The sequence below is a fragment of the Balearica regulorum genome, chromosome 2 (genome assembly GCF_011004875.1).
Source record: "Balearica regulorum gibbericeps isolate bBalReg1 chromosome 2, bBalReg1.pri, whole genome shotgun sequence".
Taxonomy (NCBI): Eukaryota; Metazoa; Chordata; class Aves; order Gruiformes; family Gruidae; genus Balearica; species Balearica regulorum.
The window spans coordinates 122,614,668-122,639,052 of NC_046185.1; the positions used below are offsets into that span (position 1 = coordinate 122,614,668).

Genomic DNA, 24,385 nt, shown 5'->3' on the forward strand with positions numbered 1-24,385 from the left:
CTCTTCCTTTCAGGGTTGAAGGCTGAATAATAGATACGCATAAAATATAAATACATTAGGTTTTTTCCAACATGTTAAAATTCCAGAAACTGCTCTTTAAATAAAAGCTCTGTTAGTACAACATGACTGAGACTTTACAAGTGTGCGCACATGCACGGGTGTCAAGACATTTAGCTTCATTTCCTGCAGCAACCAAATTGCATAACCTGTCTTTCTGCGATACCTTCTGTTAGCGCGTATGGTTATCGCTCTTCTGCCCAGGGACTAAGCGTGACCACGTCTCCCTTCTCTGCAGGGGAAAGACAATGCATGAAGTTTCCTTTGGATTAAATTGGGCAGTGGGCATGGATGGGGGGGGATGCTTCCTTCATCAGCAAGATCAGAAGTTTTGCCTCCACATCTGACCCGTTTCAGGAGAACTATGAAAAACCAGCAGTTTCTCCCTGGAGGTTTGCTAGGCTTCGCATCGCTTGCTTTTTGTCTGGTTTGCTTAAGGACTCTTGCAACGGGAGTTGCAGGGACTCCCAGGGACAGTCCCAAGCTGATTCACAGATACTCTGCTTTCTTTTGGGTTTTGGTTGCTGAGGAAACTCTATAATACACAGGATGTTTATTATTTGCTTATTTTCACATGTGCCTAGAGGAATTAGCCCAATAAGTTGTTGGTAACCCCTTAAAAATGACCTATTTCAACCAAGTCGCTGTACCACCCCTGCAGCATTTTGAAGGGAATCAGGGAGAAGCCTGTGTTCGTTTCCACATTTTTTTTTTGCCTGCTTGAAAAGCTGCAGGACTCCCTGGACCTGTGCTCTCCCCCCCGGCCGTTCCTGTAGTGCTGCAGCATTGCAACATGGAACTCTCGTGCTGCCCGAGAGATGCTGCGTGTGGGCCACGATGGTCAGCGTGCTCACCAGCGTCAGCCCTACGCAGGCAAGGGAGATTTCTTTTTCCCTTGAGCAATACAAAAGCCCCAGAATCTGTAACTCCCTGCGTGGCTTTAAAAGAAGATCAGCTTTCCTGGTCATCAGCAGGGTTGTCCCCCTCAGCTTCCGCGAGCTCCCGAGGGATGGGCAACTCGAAGGGGAATGAAGGGCTGCAGACTCGGACATTCTCAGGTCCCAGCAGGACTTCTGTGGGGTGGGAGCGCCCTCCTGAAAGCCAACGCATTGGGCAGCTTCTGGGAACGGACCACGCGTGCGCCGGTGTCTCGCCTACCTCAGAGGAATAGACGGGGCGCGGGCGTGAGGGTTAATTGTGGCGTCACGGTCGGGAAGCCATGAAGTCCCTGGGGCACCCCTCTCCTTCTGACAACACCCTGGGATCTGTGAAAAAGCAGCCTGTTTCTCCTGTGTCTGAGGGCTTGGTGGAGTTTCCAGGTTGCTTCCCCCACCTGCAAGCCTCCATCCCCCCGAGATGAGCGCAGGAAATGAATAGCTGGGACGCAGCTCTGCGTGTTAACCACCATCGCAGTGCAGTGCCCACCTCTACAAAGCAGGAGATCTTGAGTGCGGAGCCGGTTTACCGCTTTTATTTCTTTTAGTTTTTTTCCTTGGAGACATACACCCTTCACGCTTCCATATTTTAAACAGGCAGGGATATATAACTCTTGGGATCGATGGACCTAACCCTGTTACTTTGTTTTCCAGCACGCGGAGGGATGGAAGATGGACTCCGGAGGAGGGCAGAGCGTGGAGGAGCCCGGCCGGGGGGCCCCCTCGGGTGCCGTGCAGCAGCTGGTGTTGTGAATCAGGCCGTCACCAGTCAGAGAACGGCTACTTCACAACACCAGGGTCGCACCGCACCACGGTTCGACCGCTGGCCGGAGAGGAGCGGAGGGTCCCGCGGGCTGGCAGGGGACAGGGAGCAGCTCCTGGCTGCCTCCGCCCGAGCCCAGACCTGCAAAGGTAATCAGGTGCTCAACTCCTATTTAGGCACCGGCCTCCCACTGAAGTCTGAAATAGAAGTTAGGCCCCTAAATATCTCTGTGGGTCTGGCCCCGAGAGCCTGCCTTGCTGTGCAGTGCAGAGCAGTGCTCCGGCAGGCACGGGGCAGTGCTGTCAGCCGCGCAGTCACTGCCTGTTTGCATGCTGTGTGCATGTTAACGAATGGTTAACTTTTATTAAGCCATGGGAGGGGAAAAAAACAAACAAACAAACAAGGCTCTGCATGCTCCGTATGTAGTTCTTCCTGACAGTTTTGTCTGTGGTCCTTGCTTATGACTAGTCCTGATCCCTTCCCTATCTAGACACGTAGACACATTACCTGTAAACGATGCTGTATGTACCAGGAAAGAAGCCAGGGTCCTTAGAAATGGCACTAAAACAGCCCTAGGTATGCTGTAATGAATGAAAAAGCACCTGAAATTAACAGTGAGGTTGCCCAGAAGTCATACTAACAGCTGCTGTCCTTAAAATAGAGAAAAATGTTAGATTTTGCATTGCTTAAGCAACCCCTCATAAATTATTAGGACTAGAGGGGCAGCAAATCACACTCAAACCCACCCTGTCCGGAGTGGCCCTGTAACACGTGCCATGTGTTTCTGGTCTGAAATGCAAGCTCTTCCATGCCACCTCCCTCGTACCCAAATGCCAGTGTGATGTTAGTTTGAGGGGTTACAGCAGAGTGCTTTCCACCCGAAAACGAGTTGCGTTCGTGGAGGTCAACACAAAGCTGATGGCCGTATACAGTCCCGTAAGTCAAACTGAAATGCTGTTCAGTTGTGATCTCTAACAGCAGCCATTCGCTCTCGGTCTCAGGAGGATGTTTTCTCTGGTGGGTTTTCCCAAGTCTGGTGGGTTTTACCTTGCTCCCACTCTGCAAGATAGGCTGGCTACATGCTCTTAGGTTTTGGCTGGCTGTTCTCTTGTAGGTCATAAACCACTGCATATGTCTAAAGCTAAGAATGGAGAAATGCAGAGAGCAAGTAAGCAATCAAGGTAACATAGAACTGATGAGGGATTTTTTGAAACTTTTCTTTGTTATCCTAACTCATCTGATTGAAGCCGGCAGTAAAAATTACTTAAATCCCACCGAGGGATTGCTGGCAGGGAGATAGATGTAGGAGAGAGTCAGGATATATGCAAGATCAGAAATAGCATGGTACAGCTGGAATTGCACGTGAAAAGAGACAAAGGTGGTTACAGTAGACCCATCCTAATTTTTCTGTTCAAGTAGGCTTCCTACAGGAGTAACCCTGAGTTCCTTTCATAGCAAAAAGTCCACAACCAAACTGTGAACAACGTGAGAGATGTATGGGAGGCTCACTCGTACATTAGGAAGGGGCAACCTGTTGATGCAGGCTAGCATTGGCTTTTTTTTTCATTGGTCAGAGGAAAAGCAAGACCATGTTTCTAGTTCAGGCACCACGGCAAGGAGGAGTGTGAATGTGTCAACCTGACATGCGAGAAGTCTGTTTTATTAAACTTGTTCTTTGCTAACACATACCGTGTGCTCTGTGTGGTAGTCTCATTGTTCATTATAACCTCGTTTTAAAGCTTGATACCTTTTACTGCAGGGTTTGTTTCATGAGGTACAATACACAATTCTTTAGAAACAGGAGGCAACAATGAAATAGCCCCAATAACCTTTGCTCACACGCACAGATTTACATGAGCAGCTATTCATATACAGAACTAAACACCATTTCATCATTTATTGTGAACCAGAAACCCGTTTGACCTATTCAGCTTCTATCAGTAAATACGCATAACATTTGAAATGGGTTAATGCTTAATATCCGCTGGCGGGTGACCTGATAGACTGTCTCCATACTTCTCTGAGTGTGGTGTGTGGAGCCAGGCCATTTTCAGTTCCCTTTGTTAAAGAATTTCTCGGGAACGTCACACTTTGGAGGTACCTTTGGGGCATTTATTGTACTCCCTGTTTCTAACTTGAATCCATCACACTTTATGCTCTTCTAAAGTGATTTCCTAGCAACTTAATGCATGCCATAATGTAACGCCGCTGCAGAAAATCAAGCACTCCTGCTTGTCATTGTGGGGCCTGATTGTGTCATCTCGTGGGGTGGATTGCAAGCCGGCTAGCTGACCGTCAGCTTCGGGTGATGGAAGGAATTTCTGTTTGCTCCTTTCAGCACTTAGAAGTACTTGATGTTAGCACGTGCCGCAGTGAAAGGTGAATGCACAAAATAAATAGTTTAATGTGGGTTTTAAATTTGTGTGAGTGTTATTCTTAAATAAGTGCCTACGGTTTGTGTTCATGTCAACCCCAGTTCTGGCTGCTGAGCTGGAAGAAGAGGGGCTTGCTGGGTTTTTGGGTAGCCCCCAAAACGGGAGGCCCTGGCAGTCTGTGGGTATGCCTGGAGAGCTTTCTGGTGCTTTCCAGATACTTTTTCCTATTTGCGTACTGTTATCAAAAATGGTAGTTTACTCCCCCAAAAATACCCCATTAGAATTGTTGAAAGGCCTAATTTTATAATCTTAATAAAACACTATGCGCAGAAAAAAAAAAAAAGAGCAAAGTTTATCAAAGCTGAAATGCTGGGCTGTAATCTCTTATGGGATTTTTTTTATTTGTAAGGGGCTGTTATTCTAAAAGCACTTTTTGTTCTTAAGCAAATAATATTTCATTTCACCCTTGAATCCTTTAAAATCTAAATCTGATGGGTTTATTTTCTTAGCGCATCCACTTAGTACTACGACTGTTCTTCAATTATTTTGAATGACTGTCTTTGTTTCCTTCCCAGGCTCACCAGCAGTGCACATAGCACTTCAGAGAGGAGCATCCTTGTAAATTTTGTTCTCTTTCCCCTGCATGCAGAGGCCAAGCTGACAGGCACAGTAGGGCTCAGCATCTCTCACTTCTGTGTTCGCACGCAAGCTGCTTTGTTATCATGGGGTTCCTCATGAAACGTGCCATTAACGGATTTCCTTTTCGTCTCTTTAATTGGGCTTCCTCTTTGGCAAACAACTAATATGAAATTAAAATGATATTTCAGGCGGCGTTGCAAAACAAACAGTAGGTGGGACTGAATTCTGGTACCCACAAACCTGAGTCAGGTTTTATTTCAGTGCCGTAACAGCATCTCAATAGGAGGGGGGAAATACAGAAACAGTCTTCAAGCATCTTCACGCAGTGAGCAAGAGGTGATGCTAAGGAGGAAGAAAAGGGGCTTGTTCATGGCTACTGTTTTAAAAACCAAAGGAGGATTTCGATAGGAAGGCCAATCAGGTTAAATAACCTGTGAAACTCCCATCGGTTTATTCTGTGTTTGGTACTTGGAAATCATTCCTGTAGGACTTGTGCTTTATCCAGCACGTGGCAAAAAGATGGCTGGTGGCAAAGCAAGCAGGACAACAGAAAAAAAGGCAAAATGAACAAACAAAAAGGAATTGGTAGGGAAGGGGACGGCATCCGTGCAGCAGACATTGAGGCTGTCGGGCTGTTCTGCCTCCTCTCAGCCACCCACCCCAGCAGCAGCAGCAGCAGGGAAGGCAATGCCAAAGCCGTGAGCTGGGGAGCAAGTGCCGCTCAGCTGACGGCACCAAGCGGGCGATGGTGTGGTCGAGGTGGGTGTGAAATGCAGGTCTGAGGCAGCAGAGACGTCGTGCTACTTCAGCGCTTGATTTCCATCACCCTGTATGCGTTGCTGTAAGGTGATTGCTCTGCGGTGCAGCGTGCCTGGTGATGCCCAGCTCTGTCGCCCTGTAGTAAATAATTGACCAATTTTTACAGTTCCCAAATGCAAGTGTATATATATTAGATATGTTTGGGGTTTTTTTAAAGTCAGAGTCTTCCCAGTATATAGTCAGGCCTCAAGCATGCACATAAAAGGGGCCAGAACATCCCCATTGTGCAATGAAGTGGCACCACAAAGAGCATAAAAATCACAAAGTAAGACTAAATAACCATTTCACTCAAAGCTTGATGTAAACAACAGAAGAGAGTAAGCAGTCTCTGAAGATCACATAGACTACTCAGAGAAGTTTTATAACCCATCTTCTGAGGAGATTCTCCCTGCTTAAAAGGCAAAGCAACAAAGACTTTGCTGTGTCATACTCCTTTATGTATATGGGAAATTCTAAAAATTATTCTGCTGCTTTGCCAAACAGTTGCCTCTGTTCTTTAACAAGACTAACTATATGTGCCTCAATAAATGAGTTTTTACGTTGCATTTGATGAGACGTAGTCCTCCAACCACGCGTTAGCAGGAAGGAGCCGCCTATGCATGCAAGCTTAGTGCACGCAGCTCTCGCCATCACAGAGACCATTTTGAAAAAGATGTGCAAAACAGCCCAGTCAGCCGCCCTCCGATGCCTGCTTCATGCCAGGAAAACTCCTCCGCTCCCAGGGGGCAGGGGCACAGTGCCGGGTGCCAGGAGGGAGGCTGGGACCGGGCGCCCACCCCCATGCCACCGCAGCTTTGTCCCCCGCTGCTCCATCTGCAGAGCCCAGGGCAGGGGCTGGGGACCAGCTCAGGACGAGGTTTGTTTCTGGGCTAAGACAGCACAAAAAAGCAGAACTGGGAAGAGGCCTGAGGCTTCTATTAATATTTTGAGTAAGTGGCATCTTGATGATTCAGCTAAAAGTTTTGGTGGTTTGGGAAGCAAAGCCCAATTCTGGAGGAGAACTCTTGGGCGTATGTCAAAACCTCAATATCCAAATACATTGGCCCCTGTATGCCTTTAGTGAAGTGGTTATTAAGAGAACTAAACCTGTATTTTAATTCCTTCGTTCGCGCAGGGGTCTCATGTCCTGAACTCTTTCCACCCCGGTCGCCTTGCCTCCTTGCCGTTTGGGATGTGTGGCCGCAGTAGCACTCCCTGTTCCCAGGCTCTCCGGAAGAGCTGGCAGCTCCTCCGTGTGAATAGCAGCCACGGACTGAAGCGTCTGATAATGTTACAAATCACATTTAATTTTCAAAGCTCTGGCTGAATTTCATAGCCACAGAGATGGCAGAAATGGTGGAGGTGCTTTCCCCGTATGCACGACAGCCCAATTCCGTGGCGAATGGCAAAAGGCTTTAGTGCTGACAACCTACAGAGGTTTTACATGACTAATTTTTATGATGTAAAAATACTGGTTTCCATAGTAACAGCCACATGGGCCGGCACTTACCCCAACTCTGGAGATAACGCTGCAGAAGACTTGGAGAATAAAAATCCCCACGTGTCTTGGGAACTGCTGCACATCAGCAGGGTGTTTCCAGGGGAAGCACTCCTGCTCTCCATAACCTCTCCTTTCGCTAGATTTCAATGTATCATCTAGTTTATTATTTTATTGTTCTGAATAAACCCTTGGTGGTGTTCTCCCTTAGGGACCTCCAGAGAGACCCGTAACACAATGGCAGCATCTCCCACGTCGGCTGCAGCATGTGATAACTCTCTGGTGAGAAGCAGCAGCTCTTTTCCTCCAGGAATGGTTTTTGATCTCTTCCCACTTTCAGCTCATCTAAACCCAAAAGTATTGAATCACATTCTGGTGGCTGCGTTGCAGAAAAAGCCCTTCTAGTTTTATTACTTGAATTAAAAGCATACTGTCTTCAAGCCTTGCATTCAAAATGGCAATGTCTTTGCTGCTTAATGACAAGATAAGGGAAGCGGAGCTGGTGACTGCTCCCAACAGCGCGTGCCGAGGGAACAGCATCGCTCATCCTGTCATGAGGGAGAAGTGTCTGCTGTCAGGGAAAAGTAACTTAGAACCCCCGCCCTCGGCAATGCGTCGGTGAGCGTGCAGGCAGCTGCCTGCAGTGGGAAGTGGTGGATGCCCCGGTGCCCAGGCGAGAATAACCCCAGGGCTGAGCTTTCCATGCTCTGGGCTGCAACAGGCGGCTCAGTCCTGGGCAGCTTTGGGTGAAGTTGGCTTGTTTCAACCCATGTGAAAGAAAGCCCACTTAGTCATAGTTGTGCTGGGGAAAAGAGAGGGAGATGTTCACCAAAAAGCCTCTCCGTCCCTGCCAGGATGAGCAAGCAGGTTTCCAACCCTTAACAGAAATGCTCGGCCCCTGCCCCTGGCTGCCCGTGTCCCAGGCACGTCACAAATTCAGGCACCTTCACCAGGGCTGCGGTTTCATTTATAGGAGCTGAAGAATTATTCCCTCAAAGCCAAGACCCAGAAAAGTAGCAGACTGCAAAATACAGATGTTTCATAGAGTGAAACACTCAGTGACCAAGAAAACCCTCACATGAGCTTTCTTTTTTAATAAAGCAAACTGCACTGCCTTGTCATGTGAATTAATATCCCCGCAGCATGGCTTTGTGTATTTATTCCTTGCTGATGTTGCTTTTGATCACTACTAGATGAAATGAAATCTTGGATGCTCCGGGGCTGCTGTTAGGACAGATTCAATGAGATGAAAACGCATTTCAGGAAATACCACTGAAGCCAGTTTTTGTTTTAATTTCCAGGGACACGCAGGGCTCCAATTCCCCGGAGACAGGAGGAATTGCAGTCGAAGAAAGGCACACTGAAAACACACATCAAAAGTCTGTCTCTCCAACCGCAGAAGCAAATGTCATTTAGAGGCATTGCTGTTATTCCCCTCAATCACAAGACTCTTCCTTTTGAGGGCAATATTTGGGGAATCCAAGTCCCTTTCTTTACAGGCTTTTTGAAGATGACACGGTCCCTGAGCACGGACGGCAGCCAGGGCGATAGCACCCCGGCACACTCTACGTGCCGGTCCCACAGCCTCTGTCCGTCAGTCCGTCAGTCTGCCCCATCAGTCCTGTCTCCAGGTTACTCAAAACCCCACTTTGGTGACTGACATTCTGCATGTCTCGTGGCTTTGCAGGCAGGTCCCCAGCTGAAGGCATCACCCCTTGCTTGGGAAGCACGGGAAGCTTACACTCTCCCCGCTAAGGTCCTCTTCTCACTCTAATAGGGCATAACCTTTTTCTTCTTGAGTTTCTACCCACACGTCTCCGCCTGGGAGGGGTACCTGGTTGGGGAGGTGGTACGAACATCAGATAACATCCTGTTACTCAACACTTGTAATTACACAACCAGCCTAAGGCAAATAGTGCCAGACCAGATGATTTACGCTGTGTAAATCACTGCTTTTCACAATCATCTGCTTAGTTCAAACCCCACACGAATCAGTTTAACCTACGTCTGAAGAATCAGGTCTCTTATAATTTAAGCACATGACTGGAGTCCGCCAAGTCACATAGTTAGATCTGGTCAGGAAAAAAATTTTACTTTTCCCCATACATTCATAGAAGGAAAAATCCATATTTGGAAACAGTTTAATTGAAAAAGTCAGACACTCTGTTATTGAAGGTAGCCCAGATTAACAGTGACAAACTCTGGAATTTTCTCAGAGGGAAAAAAAAATCTGAACCACTTCAAAATGAAATTTTTCCTATAAAAATTAGCATTAAGTGGAGGCCCAAGCAGGCCTCCCCCCACAGCGCAGTGGGAAGGGGCTGGGTGCCCCGAGTCTCCCCTGCAAGAGCGTAGCGAGGTCAGGCACGGCTCTCCTCCTGCAGCTCCTGCTGTGGAAAGCCAGGAAATTCAGCCCCCTTCAGATTTTCTTTCAGCATTTCCCCAGCTTTATCTGTATATGCATCGCACGTAACGCAATGGGGTTATGACACACAGCAGGGTTTTCTAAACACTCATACAAGTAATAATAAAAAGCCCTGAGCATCCCCATCTGGGTATCTCTCAGAAACAGATTTAAAGACCTCATGGTCTACAGACGGGGACAGAGCCTGCAACAATGCTGACAAAATCCCACTGCCCCATTGCGAGGCGGGGAGGAGACCTCTGTGGCTCTACAGGGCCCTGTTTCTACCCAGAGACCACCATCGGTCGTCTGCAGTATGAATATAATGGTACAAATATACTGGGGAAACGATTCAGGAATTAAGGGATAAAAAAATCTTGTACCTTCCTCCTGTCCAAAACTGTAGGCTGGGGAGGGGAGGAGATAGCTGAGAAGAGTCCCAATGCCTTTGGGAAGCGAAAAAAGTTGTAGTGTGTTCATTTTAATTACCCTGTGAGGGAGCACAGCAGCCTGGGTGAGCCTCTCGCTATCCCACGGCAGGGTGTTGTTTCAGCACGGAAAAATACAGCAGGGCAAATACCAACCCAGACGGGAGTTTCTGAAACTCTCCATCAAGTCTTTCCCCAGACAACCCGAGCTCTCTTAGATGGCCACGACACAGTCATTTCACCTTCGTTTAGAGCAGAAGATACTGAAATGGAAACTCAGGGAGGGGGGAAACCCTTCTAGATTGAAATCAAAACAAATCACCTTTTTGCATATTAATAAGGCTCCTGATTGAAAGTGTTCTAGCTGTTTACAGAGGAATATCAACAGTACATGCTGCTAATTTAAGCCTGGCTAATTAAAAGCAAAAAGAAAAAAAATCGCTCCCCTAGAAACAGCCGCGTGCAAGACGCACTCACCCAGCACATTTCACCAAGCTCCGCTTATTGTATCTGGGTTTAGGGAAACAATCCCGTGGCTTTTTTTGGCTCTTACTGGGTGGGGTTTTCCCACTGCACGCGTCCTCCAGCACCTTGTCCCTCTGCGGAGCCAGCAGCAGTGACTGGTGGGACCCGCAGGGACGTCTGTGGCTGCAAATTTTTTGGGGCTTCCAAGTGTGACGTCACCAATGGCGTGGGGCATTAGAGGCAGCTGAGCTGGGACCGTTCCCGCAGCAGAGCCTGGAAAGATTGACAGCTGCCAGAACGCCATTGGGAACTTGTCACAGATGTGCTCTGACCCTTGCCTAGCTCACTGGTAAAAATATTAAACTGTGCCAGCCCTAGAACTGACCCCCTAACAACCAAACCACATCTCACCAATCTGGCTACAAGGATACTGTGGGATATTGTGGCAAAAAAAAAAAAAAGCTAAAGTAGGGACCAATGGCATCCACCGCCATCCCCCCGGCCACCAAGGCGGTCATCTCACCACAGCAAGCCATCTGGTCGGGCACGATCCTGCTTCCCATCCCCCTTACCGATTACAGATCAGTAATTTCATTTGGAAACAGCATGCACAAATGCTGCAAAAAGTCGGGGGGGGGGGGGGGGAATAATGCAGACAAAGTGTAGGAGGAAGGAGGGCCGTATCCTTGACTGCAGAGCTGCTCTGCGAGGCGGCAGCCAGCCAGACCCATTTTCTCGCTACCCCTTCAGCAAGCATCCCTCTTCTCCCTGCGTGGGGTCTGGGCTCTGCAGCCCAAGTGGGGAGGAGAAATGTCTCCGCGAGTCTGCTGTCAAGCAGCACATTTGCACTGAAATGGGAAGAGGGGGTTTGTTCTCCTTCTCCTTTTTTTTTTTTTTTTAATGTTATGGTTATTTATTGTGCCTCTTTGAATTTGCATCCCAAGGGCTTCTGTATGACAGAATGTAATAGTATTAGTCACCATTTTACACATTAGGGAACATAATATTTAGCACTTACAACAATTTCCAGCTTCAAAGTGCCACACAAACATTAAAAATATACTGTATTTTCCCCTGTTTTTTTCAGGGATAGCTTGTTCTTGCCTGAAGCTGTACAACTTCTCTTTGTATTATCCCTCATGAGAAATGGGGCTTTTCTGTCACCGCCTCTGTCACGCCACAGGATGCCAGTTTTCTGGCCTCTCACTCAAAGCAGCTCTGAATAAAAGGGACTTCCCTAGCTCCCCCTTCTCCCCACCCATCCACAGCTCCCGTGCACCCACCATATTCCTGTCTACTGAAGTCCAAGTCCGGCATTGGACAGCACCAGCAGCGGTCAATCAGTCTTTCCTTCGGCAGCTTGTCCTGTTGCCTGTAGGGTAAAAACTACAAGATGTTAAATTTCTTTCTTTGCTCGTGCTGCCAATAAGCTCGTTCTCTGTATAGGACCAGAGATGTTGTGTCATAACCCACCTCATTGCCCCGTGGTTTGAATCGTGACGATGACCCAGGTGACTTGCAACAGGCACGTTGGAACAGTGGAGGTCTGCAGAGCTCATGGAGGTAACGGTGAGGCTGCCCCACATCATTCTGGGGATCAAAAGGACCTTGTCTAGAAAATCTGTACCCTGAGAGGAATGCTGAATGCATCTAACGGAGAAGAAGTAATATCTATCACCTTTATGTGGGAATATCCAACTTGTGATACATTCTCATAACATTCACTTGTATATTTGTTAGACTGGAAGAAATGCAATTTATATAATCGGTGACATAACGTTTACATGCTATGACATATTATGACTTCTTGGTCCCATACAGCAGTATATGAAAAGTGGTTAAGACTTTAAAATCTGTTCTCTTAACACCAGTGATTTTTCCACCTGCAAGAGTCTGAAGCTGTTGCAGGATCTATGAAGTTCCTCCAAGAGTCCTTCAAAAGAGGACTAATATAAATGAGCTTGTCTGTTATTCAGTACATGTCTGCATATGTTATATTTCTAAAGGGCTCTGCACCTCTGCCGGAAAACATTTGGGATCGCCAAATCAAAAAACACCTCTTAATGTTATGTCTCAAGAAACATTTTTCTGATACTTCACGTAACAGGTCTTAATCTTGCCTTCAATTTTACTGCGTTTAGACAACTGAGAAAGGAGGATTAAAAATACTGTCTCAGTTGGAGACATCACACAGGATTTGTATTCATTCCCCAACTAGGATTTGTAGCATGATGAATTCTCAAGAAATATCTTAGCTTGGCAAGTGTGTTCCTGGAAAAGAATGATTCAGGCTGGATGGGATGTCTCTTGGGTCATCCAGCCTATCACCCAGTAGTCATGGCTATGCATTGGTTGCTTTTAAAGGTCTTCAGTGAAAGAAAAACGAATAAAAGTCTGTCGTGGTATGTGTGTCACACACTAGATTTGACAAACAGAAAATCCCAAATCTAAGAACAATGAAGCATATAAATATGCCAATTTAGGAGTCATAACAGTCCACAGTTTCCACAAATTGCACACATTTTTCTTCCACCAGCCCCAGCCTTACATGCCTCGTGCATTTTAATGCACACTTGCAATGCAAATGAGTTTCAAATAACTCCTGTTTGTCAACTGAACAAAACCCAAAAGTCTCAACCACAAAAAGTTTCTCCAGATGCAACAGATGATCAGCTGCGCTTCCAGCCTCAGCCTCTGCGGACGAGCCGATGCCTGAGCTTTGGGGAAGAGGAGGCTGGGACACTGGTCCTCAAGCTCACTGCTTTGGGAGGGAGGAAATACTCGCGACTGGGAGTTTGTTCTCTCAAATTAAGCTGAAGGAGGGTCAATTTAGATTAGATGTTAGAAAGAAATTCTTGACTGTTAGAGTGGTGAGGCACTGGAACAGGTTGTCCAGAGAGGTTGTGGAGGCCCCATCCCTGGAAGTGTTCAAGGCCAGGTTGGATGAGGCTTTGGGCAACGTGGTCTAGTGGAGGGTGTCCCTGCCCACAGCAGGGGGGTTGGAACTAGATGATCTTTGAGGTCCCTTCCAACCCAAGCCATTCTATGATTCTATGAAATTAATTTCCCTGCCTTTGTGCAATTGCCAGGTGAAAGTGAATTCTGTAGCCCACTTCCAGAGAGGAATAAAACATGCCGCCTGTCAAAACACCTCAGAAGCACACGTAGTTTCTACAGTGCTCAACTGCAAGTCTGCAGACATCTCAGCTGTGCAGGAACCAGGGACCTCTGTAAGCCCACGTTCCTGCCCTCACCCTGCGCCCCGGACCCTCGCCTCGTTCCTTAGTGCAGGCAGCCAGCAGCCAGGTCCTTCCCACAGTATTTCAGCTGGTGTCTTCTGCCACTCCCTTAATCTTATTTCATGATGGGTGAGGAAAAAACGTCAGGGCTTATATTTCACAGAGTGCTTCATACAATCACTCATCTGCGGCAGGTGTAAGCACGAATGGATTCTGTACAACTTCTTAGCCACACATGAAAAATTCCCCAGCCTGATCATAGAAGCATCGAGTTTCATACATCCATGTGCACATCCCTCCTCTTTTCCCGGTTCTCCACAGGGACGGACCCTACGACGTGTCATCATCACCCTCCTGCAGTCTCCAGGGCTCAGCCACCCACCAGAAGCTGCCTGTAACTTGCCCCGATAAGGCTGGTACCCGCTCTCAAACTCTCTTTTCTCCTGTCAGATATAAGCGGTGTCTTGTCAAATGAATACATGTGTTTGATCACCTGCAAGGGGAGAATAAGGCTATAGGAAGGAAAAGACACCTCAAGGTTAGTTTTCATAGACTACCATGAAGTGCACATCAGCGTGCACTGGTGTAACACACAGCAGGACCAGTCCAGGGTGCAAACCAGCTGTATGCTGGGTCTTCATGGGGCTCTGCTTCTGAACCTGCAAAGCTGCAAGCTCTGTGTTGCAAGATGATTGAGCTTACCATCATAGGAGATAAAAATGTTTTGGTGCAAATTATGCCCTCCATTCTCCTTGTTTAAACTGGTTTTTATCACAGCTCCTACTACAGAGCTGCCTCCAGCCTAACTAGCCAGTGGTCTTTCTTCCCAGGCTGGAGGAGATGTGGCAAAGTCAAGTCTCCAGACTGGGAACAGGAGGCCCGTCGCAAGATCATAGTTTTGAACAGTCTTACCAGCTGGGCTTGCACGGTCTTCTCCCAAACCAGTCATGGAGTCTCTAAGATTTTACAGGGCTAGGCATTACTTGCTGATATTTCGTTGGAGATCTTTAACATATTTGTTCATTTGCAACAGGTCACGGGTGAAATAGGGCAGATAGATAGATAGATACTAAAACACAAATCTGAGACTGCTCCACTTTTGGGACAGGCATTTTCTAAAGACCTATCTGGATGCCTGCACCCACTCGGTACCCAGCATTCTCCATATTAACATTTGTAAATGACGCTTTGAAGCGTTCCAGCTCTTTTAGGGTAGAGGGATTTCTCCGAAAGGACAACCAAGTGAGCTATGATGCATTGCTCTGCCTCTTCCCTTAGCAGCTCTCTGCAGAATCTGGATGTCGCACTGACAGGCAGCTGGTGAACCACAGACAGAAGTAACAGTTTATAAGTAGCACAGGTTGCCAATTCCAGTATGCAAAAAGTGGGTGCATGGAGGCACCTCGGATGTAATACGAGGTTAAACTGGGCTCCTAACCTTGCCCAGGCTCACAGCAGAAGCAGGTAATCCAAGTTCATTGTCAAGAGGCTTTGCTCCATGCACACACTGCTAGAGCAGCTGGGAGGGGGCGAATCTTCCCGGGTGCTGGCTCCTCTGCGTAACACAGCATCAAGGTTGTCCGGGTTTACGCTGCACCTCTTCAACTTCTCTTTCTCCGCCCAGCCCACAAACCTAAAATAGACTCTGGATAAAGCCATGGCCTCGTGACCCCCTCTTGTGCAAACTGAATTAAAGCTATTGGTGAAGGTGTCCTATTGGCAAAGCTAAACGGCTATACATACTGCCTTGGGACAATGCAAAGAACTGATAAAAGGCACTGAATAGCTTTAGAACTATTAGAAGATGTCACCTTCTTCTCCATCTGAAGAAGGAGGCATTCAACCAGAGCCTGTTCATTCACTGACCCAAAAACCAGACGCAGGGCCGCTAACTGAGCAAACCGAGCAGAAGTAGGCAGCACAGAGAATTTGGAGTGACTGAAGATCAGAACAGGGAGAGAGGTCATAAAATAAATAACGAGATAAGGAGCCAGATGTGAAGCAGAGACATCACGCAGAGCATCAAAATGAGCAATTGCCAGTGGGCAGCGCATCCATCACAAAGACATAGTACGTTGGAGGAATCTCACAGGTGACCAGGGAAAAAAAAAGTGGAAAAAAGCCCTGTGCTCCTACAGGACCCGCTCCAGGCAGGGGGGCTGTCACCCCTCCAGCAGAAAATAGGACTATAGGTGAGCATGAGCAGTCTCAGCCTTTTTCTGGGAGTCAGTTAATTTAATGCTGCTCACAGCATAACTGCAGCAAGATTGCAGAATTTCAAGTGTCAAGTAAGTAAATTTGTATTAAAGTAACTGCAATTATACACAGCCTGCACTCACTCCCCCGGGAGGCTGTGGCAGGTTTGTGATGGACTTCACTGGAAGCGGAATTAGGATGATAATCGATACAAGCACAGCCATCATTTTGCATTTTCTTGTAGCTGCCAAAGCCTACGATAGTAAAAAGCAAAGGGCTTTTTAGATTACAGAGCAAAGGCCTGCAGAGATTTCAGCTACTCTCTGAATAATGGCATGTGATCAAGTCCTTTTGTGAACAAAAAAAAAAAAGAGAATTTCCCGCTACGTGCATGTAATTCCAATGCTGTGATAAGTTATTTGTTTCACCGCTAGTTAGATTGCTGCAGAGTGTTCAGTGGCACAGAAGGTTTTGGTCAATCAATGCATTTTTCATCTTTCATATAAATACTGGTTTGTACCCTAAATGTGTTAGCAGCAAATGGATCTCTGGTCTAACAAAAGCAAAACTAATTTTAGCGCTGTGAATAACCCCCTGTGCTCAAAAATTAACCACTTCCTTCAATTACACACAAAACCAGGTAGCTGAAAAAGTCATTCAGTATATTATGAGTTTGATTGCTTTTTTTTTTAAAAAAAAAAAAGGTAATAACAGAAAGAACAGCAGTTTGCCCATCCAAATGGTGGGGGGCCAGAGGAGATTAATGGGAAGCAACCAGTGCTGCGGCTGGGTACCGAAGGTTGCTCCTTTGGTGCACCTGAAGTTGGATGGGAAGAGAAAGGCTTGCTGAGCACCACTACCACAGAAAAGCTGAGGGCTGCGAGACTGAAGATGGGATTACACCGATGAGAGGCCAGTGCAAACTATGATCGGCTCTTCCTGGATAACTGCGGCTTATTGCACACTTCTGCTCTGAAGATTGTGGCAGGAAAATCTTCATTTGGCTGCCATGCCTGGCTAACCTAAAGAAATAACAAGTCCTCTAAACAGAATTTATTTTCCAAGCAGGTAACTCAACTTGCTTCAAGGCAAGGCCGGACAATTCCCACTCAAGGTGGACTCACTCACCATCCCCTCCAAGAGCCCACCCACCTCGGAGCAACCTGATATCCCCAGAAGAAACAGATGGGAGAAAGGGAAGCGCAAAGCACCTGCTATTTTTCCTGGGACACTAACTTTCTATTGATGAGACCTCTAGATTTCAGAGGGTACCTACCGAAGTGTAGTGAGAATGACTTGCAAGGAGCCAGAAGCCCTCTCGGGGTGTGCGCTGCCAGCCCACCGCTACCTCCGTGTATTCCCTTCACAGCAGGCTCGGGTAGTGCCGGTGTTTTGGTGGGGAGCAATACACAGGGCACGCTTTGGCTTTCGTCTGCTCTGAGAGAAGTTCAAAGATCCGAAGGAGCCTGAAACGGAGAAGAGGCTCTATCCACTGGCAGGACATGCTGACTGCCAGCCCCAGCCAGGGTTAAAATCCATTTTGTACAGGGCTGGAATTAGAAAAATACATTTGCACGTACACGAAGTATCTCTTGGAGAGATTGGCCAAGAGCAGGTGGAGATGGGGTGAGGACATGGGAAAGATGGTTGGCAGAGAAACTCCTCATCTTAAGCTGCCATGCGGAAACTGTTCAAAAAGAAGGGAAGGGCGGTAATGATGATGACATGAGACTGCAGGCTGGGGAATTAGTAGATTTTTTTTTACCTCTGCTGTATGTTGAAGCTCATGGGAGCTGCCATCCTGCTCCTTGCTGCCCATTGGGCTTATGGGCGCACACGGGTGAGGAGTCAGAGAGTGGACCTTCATGGTGGCACTTCATGACGACAGGGAGCGGGAGACAGAAAAGGGGGATCCAGCTCCCTGGTTTCCTGCCGGTGCAAGGCAATCACCCTGCCCTCTAACGAGCAAAAAACTTGACGGGATCTCTGTGGTTTTTACAATCTTTGGGTTCCCTATATAGTCTTGGGGAGAATTACTGTCCTTTTCCTAAACAAACCTCCTCTCTGCACAGTCTCCTTCTCCACTGGCTGTAGAGCAAACCGTGCCTCTTTCCCCTGCAGCCCAACTTAGAGGGGGTCACTGCCCCCTTGGCGGCAGAGAGCAGAACGGGACACGTCCTCCCTTGCTTCTGCACCTTCTTGAATTTCTCCTGGGAAGATGGAGATGAGCAGCAAGAGCTGCTTGAGCTCACTTTTTCCCTGACCTGTGAGGGTGCAACACTAAGATGCAGGGCTGAGACACTTGCAACTTGTCCTGAACTTTGTTCCTCTGCCACAAAAATGCCAGAGCTTGGGAAGGTGCACTTTTCTTCCTTCCCCATCTGCTTTCACCTGCATGCAGTCAGGAGGAAGGATATATCTGAAAAATGGTTGTACAGTTCTCTTAGTAGCAAGTCCAGCTACTATTCAGCATGATCGCTGGGATTAAAAGGGTTTCAATTTTCAGTCCTTTCCTCTGTGTATGCTCTCTTTTGACAGCGCAATGTCCTATTGCAGCTATTTTGCAAATCTTTCGGCTATCTGGGAGAGAGGGGTAGCGGACAGATTCGGCTATTGCCTTGTGCTCTCAGACAGGGCACACGGATAAGGGGGGTCATAGCCGACCTCTACCTTGCCCCGGTTGCGCTGGGGTCAGCCAGATTTAATGCCTGCGGCTTGTTTGATCCATTCGCCACACTATCAGCATCACCCAAGACAACATGGGTGACATTTGTTGTGAGCTGGCCCCTTTTTCATTAAGAATTGGCCTAAATCCACACACATTTAATGGTAATTGCTAGGCAGGCAGCACAGAGCAAATACCTTTTATTTCAAATCCAAGACAAGTCAGCGCTGGCTGATAGTTTGTTGGCGCTTTCCTACATTAATTAAGTACCTCTCATCTAATATTACACGCAGTCTTTCTGAAAACCTCTAGTGAAAAGTCTATTTGTTAAAAGTGCCAGTTGAAGTCAAAACAACGTCCAATATTGCAAATTAGGATTCCAGATTCCAGGATGAGATCTATTAGTCTTTCCCTGTTTAACTAATTAAAAACATGGAGGGACAGAATTTGTTTTGTCATTCTTCTGTCCGTAGGACTCCTTACAGTAGCTAAGAAAAGAAAACAAAATTCCCTTCATTTATCTTAAGATATCAGCTGGCTTACCCATCTGTGAGCAAAGAATGTTTTTGCTTAGCTTGCTTAACTAAATGAATCTTGGTTCACTTGCTTGCAGCTGAAGACAAATTAGGCTGATTATATACAAAAGGGCATACAGTACATCTAGGAATTAAACTGTGACTGGGTATTTAGAATGAATGAAATGAATAGGCAGGAACAGCTTTGCGTTGCTCTGAACAATCAACAGTCCCCTTCTCTCGCAATCTTTTTAAAGCACTTTCAAAATAATCCTCGGTGTTATTCTTGTGTGTAAGTTGCTGGTTTGCAAGTATGGATTTGTAAAGAAACAAAAAAATCCCCGTGCAAACTTTTTCCCCTTCGGTATGGGAAGCGTTACCAAGCTCAGCAGCTCGCTGCGATGCTGCCTTTCGTACCTCAGCTGAGGAATTCCTGCCACACCACGCCACGCTGCTGGGCTGCTCTGTGTACAAATCGCAGAGGCAAGCAATAGCATCGCATCCTCCAGCACTTTTATTTTCCCCATCTCTCTTACTCCATAGGATGCCACAGAACGTATATTGTATCTCCTGCAAGTGCTTGACAGGTGGTATTTCACATTCACTGCTCTTGGTGGTATAGGGAGTAGGCTGAAATACTGAGTTCTTCACGTGTCGATGGTTTTCAGTAATTAGCATATTTCAGCCCAAATCACAAACATCCTCCCTTGAAAAGAATGATAATTGGTGACAAAATCCATGGCATGCAGTTTCATCAAATGCAAATTTGGGCTAATAAGACAGACACTAGGCTTCACTAGGAGAATAAAATGCACCATAATTTTGGTAAAAAAGTAATTTTTGCTAACATTTCGGGCATAATGATTTTTGAGAAGACATCTGTAATCTTAGTGTTTCCGTGATAAAAGTGGGGATTTGAAACATGTCTTATAGGAGAGTGTTCTTATAGCACGCCATTGAGGTGAGCTCATCCCCTGTACAACTGCTTCTCAGGATGAGCACGAAAACGCCACGCATGTCAAACAAACTGGAGCTTTATGATGCTCTCTGAGACACACGTCCTCATTTGTGTCTTTCCAGGTACTTGTTGAGATGCAGTAATTCCAGTTTTGTGCTCTCTCCCCTCAGTATGGATTCAAAACAGAGGCGGAAGGCCACCTCTCTGGTTGGGTGAGTCCACACAGGTTTAGGATGGTGCTAGCTCCTTCGCAGTGCTGGTTTTGCAGCTTCACAACCCAAGCATGGGGTCAGGAAGATGTTTGCTCCTGTGATTGATGTCAATAGGAGAAAGAAAAGCAATTCCTCTAGCAACAGAAAACACACATTTCTTGAATAATGGGTGTTGCCCGTACACTGAAATCAGATGAAAACTCTAAGGCAAATATTTGTGCCAGAGCAGGACAAACCTCTCTTCTGAAAGGAACAGACAGCTTCTGGGAAAGGTGGTAGAGGCTTGAACTGGCTAGAATTCTGCCAGGGAAATTCCCAGGGAAAAATCTCTAAAGAAAGAACTACGCTAAGGTGTTTGGAGTGTGTAGACCAAAAGTCTTTCTATATTATTGTGTTGGGTTTGCATGGCAAGGTTTTGGTAGCGGGTGGGGCTACAGGCGTGGCTTCTGTGAGAAGCTGCTAGAAGCTTCCCCTGTGTCTGACAGAGCCAATGCCAGCCGGCTCCAAGATGGACCCACCGCTGGCCAAGGCCGAGCCCATCAGCGCCTCTGTGATAACATATTTAAGAAAGAGAAAAACAGCTACAGCGAGCTTTTGCAGCCGGAGAGTGAGAAGATGTAAGAACATCTGCAGACACCAAGGTCAGTGCAGAAGGAGGGGCAGGAGGTGCTCCAGGCACCGGAGCAGAGATCCCCCTGCAGCCCGTGGTGAAGACCATGGTGAGGCAGGCTGTCCACCTGCAGCCCATGGAGGAAGGATGAGGGGGTGTAGAGATTCCACCTGCAGCCCATGGAGGACCCCACGCCGGAGCAGGTGGAGGCACCTGAAGGAGGCTGTGGCCCCGTGGGAAGCCTGCGCTGGAGCAAGTTCCTGGCAGGACCTGTGGACCCGTGGAGAGAGACGCCCACACCAGAGCAAGTTTGCAGGCAGGACTTGTGACCCCGTGGGGGACCCACACTGGAGCAGTTTGCTCCTGAAGGTCTGCACCCCATGGGAGAGACCCACGCTGGAGCAGTTCGTGAAGGACTGTAGCCCGTGGGAGAGATTCACGTTGGAGAAGTTCAAGAAGGACTGTCTCCCGTGAGAGGGACTCCATGCTGGAGCAGGGGAACGTTGAGAGGAGTCCTCCCCCTGAGGATGAAGAAGCGGCAGAAACACCGCGTGATGAACTGACCGTAACCCCCATTCCCCGTCCCCCTGTGCCGCTGAGGGGGGCAGAGGTTGAAGCTGGGAGTGAAGTTGAGCCTGGGAAGATGGGAGGGGTGGGGGGAGGTGTTTTAAGGTTTGATTTTATTTCTCATTCCTCTACTCTGTTTTGCCTAGTAATAAATTAGATGAATTTCCTCTCTCAGTTCAGTCTGTTTTGCTTGTGATGATAATTAGTGAGTGATCTCTCCCTGTCCTTAACTCGACCCATAAGCTTTTCGTTGTACCTTTTCTCCCCTGTCTAATGAAGGAGGGGAGTGATAGAGCGGCTCTGGTGGGCACCTGGCCCCCAGCCAGGGTCAACCCACCACAGTTATGATCACCTTAAGGAGAGATGTTCTTGAGGGGCACCTTGATTGTATTTGCAACTATACATATCTCCTCATCCTCTTGGTATTGCATGCAGATACACTGCTACCTCTCAGGTGCCCATGGGCGACCGAAAGAAATACTGAAGCTGTTTTACCCCCTATGACACAGGGTGCCCAAACCAAAGTGAATGCTGAACCCAGGTCCTCAGGGTGTCAGCTCACAATTTCAGCTAAAGCCATCTTTTCTTCTCATCACTTGTTTCCAAAATCTGATTGTTCTTTCCATCTGCACCTGCTTTGCTGCAGCGCGGTCATCCTTTCTCCCTGCTGACCCCTGCCTGTATTCCCGTGACCGTCCTCATCCTCCCTGGCGAGCAGTGCCTCAGTCGCTATGGGTGCAATACCTAATGCCTCCAACGCCCAGTGTGTTTTCTGCACGCCGTTTTGGCAGCATGGATAGTCATGGTAGACTGACTCTTCTGCCTTCTCATTTCAGCTGCTCTAACAAATATTCAGGCTATGGAGAAGCAATAGAGCACTTTCTAGACCACAGGCACAAGCTTTTTTCTCTAACTAAAAATAGCCAAACTAGTGCAGCAAGTGCAGACCCAGCCACCCTCTGTCAACTGAAATGTGATTCTCATCTCAGTACAAAATCAGAACAAAAGTTTTCTTTCAAAGACTTTCTGACTGCAAAAGCATGGGAAGCAAATATAACAAGTCAAATCCCCAGCCTGAGATAACATAGTCGATAGAAGGCAGGATATGGCTTTTGGTTTGAATTGGATACTGTCTTATTAAATGCTGCTAGGTGCTCATGAATATAAGTTAGCAGTTTCCTTTTATCTAATGTTTTTGTTTTCCTCTGATATGACAGACTCCTGTTTTAGTATATAAAGTTGCTTTGGATGTATCGATGCACCAAGAATTTATCAGTCATGGGGAAAACAAGACAAACGATCATAATATTGGGGGGTTTTGTAACACAATTGTTGAGCTTTCATGATATAAGCATCATAGTAAAATGATTAACTACATACAGGAGTACACATCCAGCTTGCTTTTGAAAAATCGCATTCCAAGCACACACACATACATTTCTATAACAGCCATATAAATAGATACTCAGTCATATCCTAACTTACAAAACATACACTACTGGCAATCAGAGAGATAAACCCTTGTCTAACACCCAACAGCTTTGTCTCTTCCCTCGCTACAATTCTCTACCATGTTGAAAACAATTTTGCATCGACTGCTGAATCCAGGCTCTGAAATCTGAAGACTGTTGTATCACCATGCTGTACAATCACCGAATGCCAGATTAAAATATACGCAGGCACCATATTATTCCATTATCAGGAGAGCACAAATACATCTCCTTTCAGATATTATTTATATGGTTTTAAGAAGCTACATTTCTTCCCAGAAAAGACTGTTTGAGAATTTCCATCTTTAGAATATAGTAATGTTACAGGTATCTAAAGGAAAAAAAAAACAAATGCAGCAATTCGTTTTATACATATTTTGTACAGAATGATTAGCTTCTTAAAAATGAAGACAAAGTTACACCCGTCAGAGATGTGAACATTTTGTAAAATAACAGTGCTTTTCTTGGTGTCACAAAGGATGAAATTTAATTAAAATTTTACATTACTGCTGAAATACATTTAATGTAACAAAAAAAATACCCTTAGTAACGTTAATAGCTAGCTTGCTTTAACAGCTATCAATAACTGATCCTCACAATGACTTCATGTGCCACAGAAAGCCGCAGTATCCCCAGAAGTCTACATGCAGGGAAATTTTAAAAAGCAGTCACACAGCGAGAGATAAACCAGGATCAGAACAAAAGTAACCCCAGAAGCTCTATTTTTTTTTTCTTTTTTTTTTTTTTTAGCAGTAGAGGCGTGCCAGTCCTCCTCTCATCCGCAGCATTAACGTTTCCTCGCCGGAGCCGCGTCAGCGAGAGCTCGGCATCTCGGGGAACAGGCACTCCCGGGGCTCCGGCATGTCAGGAAATTCCTCCTGCTTTTTGCTGGCTGGGCTGCACTTACTGTGCTGGCGGAGCAGCTCGGGGAGCAGAGGAGGGAGATGCACCGCGGAAGGGGGGGGGGGGTTGCCCGGGGAGGTGGGGAGCACCTGGGAATAACCTAAGTCACACTGGCCTTCTGCCTCGCAGGTGTTTGCAGGAGTTTCTGCAAGGGAAAACCCGATTTACAGACAAGCCAGAGAGTGTCCGTTTTCTATAACGTGCGAAATCAGGCAACATGGCATACGTGTGAAATTAAACCTGCCTACACACGATGAAATTGCAGTCTTGATTCAGCTGCATCATTTCCCGTTGCTGCTGTATAAAGAACAGCGTTTAAAACCTGACATCACAGCCCTTTTAGACATACAGGGCTTCCCCAGACAGATGCCTAAACAAATGCCCAGGTAAGAGGTATAATGAGTATTTTCAAGACTTTCTTTATCTAAAAAAGACCCCTGGGCACAGATATGAGCTGTGGCGGAATTTTTAAACAATTCACAAAAGGCTAGTTGTTAATAATCTAAGGTTTCTCATATGGGGTCTTCCTCTCCACTGAAGAAACTGGAGTGATTTATAAATTAAGTATTTTTTTAAAAGGTTGAAAACCGTGGAATTGGCATCGCTGAGATGCGCAGATAAACAGCAGGGAAGGACAGTGTCATTAACTAGAAAGACTGCCTGCACCA

At 46.8% G+C, this 24,385-nt stretch overlaps 1 long non-coding RNA gene across 1 annotated transcript in view; it reads left to right on the forward strand.

Annotated features, from left to right (window-relative positions):
• LOC142600779 (uncharacterized) overlaps nt 1-4,169 on the forward strand; it is a 67,987-nt gene extending 63,818 nt beyond the window's left edge. Inside the window, exon 4 of the long non-coding RNA XR_012834338.1 lies at nt 1,647-4,169. This is a non-coding gene — a long non-coding RNA (uncharacterized LOC142600779). The remainder of the gene's footprint in view (nt 1-1,646) is intronic.
• The last annotated feature ends 20,216 nt before the right edge of the window (nt 4,170-24,385 follow it).